The sequence below is a fragment of the Amblyomma mixtum genome, chromosome 1 (assembly GCF_055824585.1).
Source record: "Amblyomma mixtum isolate Tamu chromosome 1, ASM5582458v1, whole genome shotgun sequence".
NCBI lineage: Eukaryota > Metazoa > Arthropoda > Arachnida > Ixodida > Ixodidae > Amblyomma > Amblyomma mixtum.
In genome coordinates, this window is record NC_143012.1 from 132,827,993 (window position 1) to 132,833,721 (window position 5,729).

Genomic DNA, 5,729 nt, shown 5'->3' on the forward strand with positions numbered 1-5,729 from the left:
GCAAAGTAAACAACTGAGACCTTCCATGACTGAGACGCTTGTCGAGTCTTGCATCGAGTCTTGCATCCCCCTTGTGGAAATTTGAAGCAATGTTTAAAAAAAAAGGAAACCTTACAAATTGCTTTTCAATAATTTTTTACATACCAGACTAAAACAAAACAAAATTTTCAATATACGCCGCTGGTTATAGCTGAGTTATCATTTTTTGTTACCAAACCACATCAGTTTCGGTTTCAGAACTGTTCACCACCTGTTCGATAGTTAATAATAATAATAATAAGATAAGAATTTATTGAGTACAAATCGGTTACATAAATTCAGTATTCAGTATATCTTTTGAATAAATTAAGATACGAACATTATTCATGCTGCAAAACATTTTTGAATGTTTTGGGATTCCCGAAATATAAAAAAGAAAAAATGTCACTTTTACAAAACATGGCTGAGGCTTAGCTAAGGTTAAGCCTAGTCAGATGCGAAGCATATTGATGGCTAAGCTTGGTCGTCGCTCAAATCAGCCCTGCTTCTAGGCGGCATCCCAACACCTGACCGCCTCGTAAGTGCCCGGAGTTGTGACTGAGAGAAGGATGAAAAGGAAATTGCACGGGCCTGCTACTGGCTCGAGCCAAGCCACCACCGCTGCCACGTGCAGATAGAGGAGAGTTAAAAGATCAGAGGAAGGAGAGAGAGGAAAGGAAAGACGCGCGTCGCAGCAACAACTACGTCCGCCGGAGCGGACGCTGCTGAAAAAACAGATAAGCGGCCGAAGCCGCGCTCGCCGAAGCGATCGAGGCAAGCTCAGCTTTATACCACTGCTGTAGCGTCACGTGGTCAGCTGCAGCGCCTCTGATGTGGAGCCTCCACCGCCGCGGCCGACCGCGCGAGCCGGCAGCCCATCTCTCCTCTGCTGTGACGTCATGTTGTCACGTGGTCATGGTAGCTCCACGCCGCGCTCGACGGGCTGTAGTGTAGCTCTAGTAATATGCTTCGCATAAAAAAAATGGCTGAGGCTTAACTTGGTTAAGCCTGGAGAATGCGAAGCATTATCGTGTCGCGTAATTTGGAGGCGCACAACCACAGCGACGGCGCGAGGTGGGCCCCCGTTTCTCCACTGCCGTGACGTCAACAAGTCACGTGGTGTGGCATCGTGTCACGTGATTTGGAGGCGCACAACCACAGCGACGGCGCGAGGTGGGCCCCCGTTTCTCCACTGTCGTGACGTCATCGTGTCACGTGGTGTGACGTCATGTATCACGTGATTTGGAGGCGCACAACCACAGCGACGGCGCGAGGTGGGCCCCCGTTTCTCCACTGTCGTGACGTCATCGTGTCACGTGGTGTGACGTCATGTATCACGTGATTTGGAGGCGCACAACCACAGCGACGGCGCGAGGTGGGCCCCCGTTTCTCTACTGTCGTGACGTCATGTATCACGTGATTTGGAGGCGCATAACCACGGTGAAGGGCTGAAGTGGTAGCTAAAGTAGTATGCTTCGCATAAAACGATTTTTCAAAGGTGGCGTCATACCTTAAAGCATCCCAAGCAACCACGGATATCCTTCGGACGGCCGACAGAGGTCTATTTCGGATGTTCTGTACGTCCGTTGAACATCCGCAAACAGCCGGTAGACGTCCGTCGGCCGTCCGAAAGGTGGCCAAAGGCATACGGTTCGCCCGCTGACGGACGTCCAGTTGAGTACGTCCATTGGCGGATCTTTCTCGAATATTCGCATATATGGTGCATGCGTGCTTTTTTCACTCCGCGCAATGCAATAAAACCAAAAACAATTTGATGCATAGCACGCATATTTTATTGTGGTTGATGATACATCAGCAGAGCAATGGGTTACATTCGGAAAATTTCTTAAATGTGACTCTTCAAATGTGGCAAGCTTGGGACACACATCCGTAATCTTCCCACCCACAGGATTTCTGAAATAAAAAAGAACGCGGCAAACATAAGTCATGTGAAACAAATGGCACAATGCAGTAGCCCAAGTAAAAACATTGGAACCAATTAATAGTAGTGTTTAATGCTGCAAGTATAACAGACAATGCACTTTAACAAACACCTCAATAAATAGAAGGCAATAACAGCTCTCACTTTTCTGTTCTTTATTTTCATGGGCTTTAGGGCACTAACCAGCGCAGCACTGTACGCGACTGTGCACAGAAAGCCGCAAAGCTTCCGTTGCGAACCACTGCGAACTACACGTGCTTCCTACGGTTTGCCTTTCGCGCGTTGTCACTCTTTATATAGGCACAGTGAACCTAGCGATGCCTTAAAAATTAACAAGATGCGAAAATACTCCGTCCCCCAACTTTGAAGAGGTAGTCGCGCGAGTTGAGGGCTGTAGGCTCCCGAAAGTGTGAGAACAGCACACACTTGTGGAAGCCATCTCCTCGCGCTTACTGCTCCCACTGTCCTGTGAACGAATGTTATATGGGCAATTTCCTCACTGGCGTCCCAGAACCCTCCTCGCAGCGCCGCCTCTCCTCCTCCGCTCTTTTCTCCCTTCTCCTCTTTTTTTCTTTCACGGCTGTTGCGCTCTTCGGTCTATTCCTCCGGCGAGTCTGCCTCCGCGCACCGGCGCCGCGAATCTGCGCGTCTTCTGGACCGCGGCCTGGTCAGCGCGCCTCTCAATGTGCTGACGCATGAACACGTAGGTGGTGGTGGAAACGTTTATTGCCAATGATGTAAATCGTAGGGGGCGCCTGGTTTGCCGCAAAAGTTTGCATGATTACGAGCATTGGTCTGGGTATCGGGCATGCAGCAGTATTGGGTATTGAGCAGTCCGGGTTTGTAGTTGTCGCCAATGTGCAGCCTGCGCTATGGTGAGGGACGGAGCGGGGGTGCGTATTCCCTTCTTTTGTCTCGGTAATACGAGAGAATATCACGGAAGGAGACCAGGTAGTGCATTCCCTGCTCACGACAGTATGAGGCATTAAAGGCTTTCGCCTTAATAAAGCGATTCTGCTCGTATTGTCTTTCACAGCTGTTCTGCTCCTGGCGAGCTTCTAGGGCGGCCGGCTTGTGATTTTCGCGTTGCCCTTCGAGCCATTTGTGTGGCCGGCACGTTCCTCGCGCAAAGAAGGCGACTGCGCACGTACTTAAAATGGCGTTAAAGGGCGATTCACACGACGGTCCGTTCGCCCGCGGCCCGCGCACTACCTGGTCTCCTTCCGTGATATTCTCTCGTATTACCGAGACAAAAGAAGGGAATACGCACCCCCCCGCTCCGTCCCTCACCATAACGCAGGCTGCACATTGGCGACAACTACAAACCCGGACTGCTCAATACCCATTACTGCTGCATGCCCGATACCCAGACCAATTCTCGTAATCATGCAAACATTTGCGGCAAACCAGGCGCCCCCTACGATTTACATCATTGGCAATAAACGTTTCCACCACCACCTACGTGTTCATGCGTCAGCACATTGAGAGGCGCGCTGACCAGGCCGCGGTTCAGAAGACGCGCAGATTCGCGGCGCCGGTGCGCGGAGTGAGTGAGTGAAGAAACTTTATTTCCGCCAGAAGAAGACCCGTGCCCCTCCGGGTCCGCACGCAGGTGTCCGGGGAGGGGCAGCGTCGCAGCTGGAAGACTAGCAACGGTATAGTCGCGCAGCTTCTGCTGCCAGGCGGGTAGCGTATCGTTGTATGCTAAGGTCGGCACTTCTGAGTATGGTCTCCCATTCCTCTGCATTATTGATTCTGCCATATCCTGGGGCACTGGGGCATCTCCATAGTATGTGTTCGAGTGTAGCGGTATGCCCGCAGAACTCGCACACCTCCGCATCCTCCCTCGTGTCACCTCCTGTCCAGCTCCTCCAGAGCGGGGATGCGAAGTTTCTAGCTTGGAGTCTTCTCCAGTCATAGGCCTCAGCCGAGCTAAGCGATCTATCCGGAGGAGGATAGATCCTTTTGTTCTTTTTCTGAATGTCTGTGATGCTATTAAAGGTATTGGTTTCCTCTTTAGTGCTGAATTCGTATGAGGTGTCCACGGCTCCCCGAGGTAAAGAGGAGCGGGCGAGCCTGTGGGCGGCCTCGTTTCCAACCAGACCCGAGTGGGCTGGGGTCCAGATGATTAGAATATTGTGGGCTGGGATAAAGTCTTTTAGATATTTAGCCGCCATTTCGTGGATGCGTCCCTTGCTGTAATTTCTAATTGCGGCTTTGCAGTCGCTTACTACGTATTTGGTACCTGGCTGAGTTAGAGCGATCGCTATTGCAACCTCCTCCGCCACAAGGGGTTTTAAGTCAAGGTGTCTTACAACGCGTAACGTTCTGCCTGAGTCCCCGACGGCTACGGAGACGGTGTCTCCTAGCGTGCCTACCGCGGCATCAGTGTAGGCCACGGTTCCCTGTGGCATCTTGCCTAGCTTAGCAGTCAGCTGTGCGACCCTGCTTTTCCTTCTGCCTTTGTCGTGGATGGGATGCATGTTTCTAGGTATGGGAGCGATAATAAGATGCTCTCTTATTTCTCTTCCCAGATCTGTTCTGGTGTTCACTGTGCTATCTACGGTTGCCCATTTCGCTAGCTCTAGGTATTTCCTTCCTGCGGGTGTGGATGTTAGCCTTTCGATTTGCGATGTTCTAACCGCTTCAGTCAGTTCTCTCCAATTGTTATGCAGGCCCATTTTCTCCAGTATATCATTGGACGTGGAAATGGGCAGCCCTAGCGCTCGTTTGACACATTTTCTGATGATTGTGTCTAATGCCTTTTCTTCGGTTTTGTTTATTTTCAGGAATGGGGTTGCGTAACATATCCTGCTAACGATGAAGGCCTGCGTGAGTCTTAGTTTGCGGGACGCCAGTGAGGAAATTGCCGTTATATGAGCATGCTGCATTGTCCTAGAAGCAAGTTCCAAGAAGTGTACTGGATACATACCTTCGTAGGCAATCACATGTGCACTAAGCCTTCTTTAAACCAAGGTCGACGCAGTACGGGATTCCGGTGTTTCAGAAGAGCTTCAGGCGCTTCCCGTATCTTTCAAATTGCTTAAGTTACATACTACTTTCGTCCACAGACCGAACAAAGCCACACACTATAATAACAGAGCTATAAAGCTCTGCGCGACAACACTACGCGACAAATCAACAACAGCGCTTCGGAGCCATTGCGGAGCCGTACTGATGGATTGGATTGGTCTGACCACGAAGTGACATCTATGATGATGGTGATAGCAGAATGCAGGGGAGTTTTTTAAGAATGGTTTCAATGGCAAGTTTAGCTAGCAAAACGGTGGACATGTCGCAGAACTCCACTAATTTGGAGAAGTTTTATAATTATAAAACTAGGCATTGAGTTCTTGCAAAATTCTGCAACGCCTGCTTCTCCTCTTAGATGAATTTAGCTCGTTGGCGGCTCTTGCACTGCAGGTAGGAGTGGAATCGTACCAATTTACAAACGTCTTCGCGTCAAACCCTCCAACTGATGCAAATAAAACAGTATACATACACGAAAGACTCGAATTTTCTGTGAAATAAAAAACGTCCATACTCATGGCCTGGGTAAATACTCGACCTTACATCCTTCGGACGTCCACCTCGTCTGTCATGCGGATATACAAAAGTGGACACTGTCCGTACGTCCGGCGGATGTACGAATACGGATATCCGAAATCGGATTGTGTTCGTACGTCCGATGGACGTCCGATATCGGCAAAGGACATTCGGATCTAGCTCGTACGTCCGACGGATATCTGTGGTTGCTTGGGATATATAT

General features: G+C 50.0%; 1 long non-coding RNA gene across 1 annotated transcript; it reads right to left on the reverse strand.

Moving 5' to 3' along the window:
* Window positions 1–1,788: 1,788 nt before the first annotated feature.
* On the reverse strand, window positions 1,789–5,119 carry LOC149367630 (uncharacterized). The gene is made up of 2 exons (XR_016285039.1): window positions 4,893–5,119; window positions 1,789–1,932 (listed from the first exon to the last, which is right to left on the reverse strand). It is a non-coding gene; the product is annotated as an uncharacterized LOC149367630 (long non-coding RNA).
* Between the last annotated feature and the right edge of the window lie 610 nt (window positions 5,120–5,729).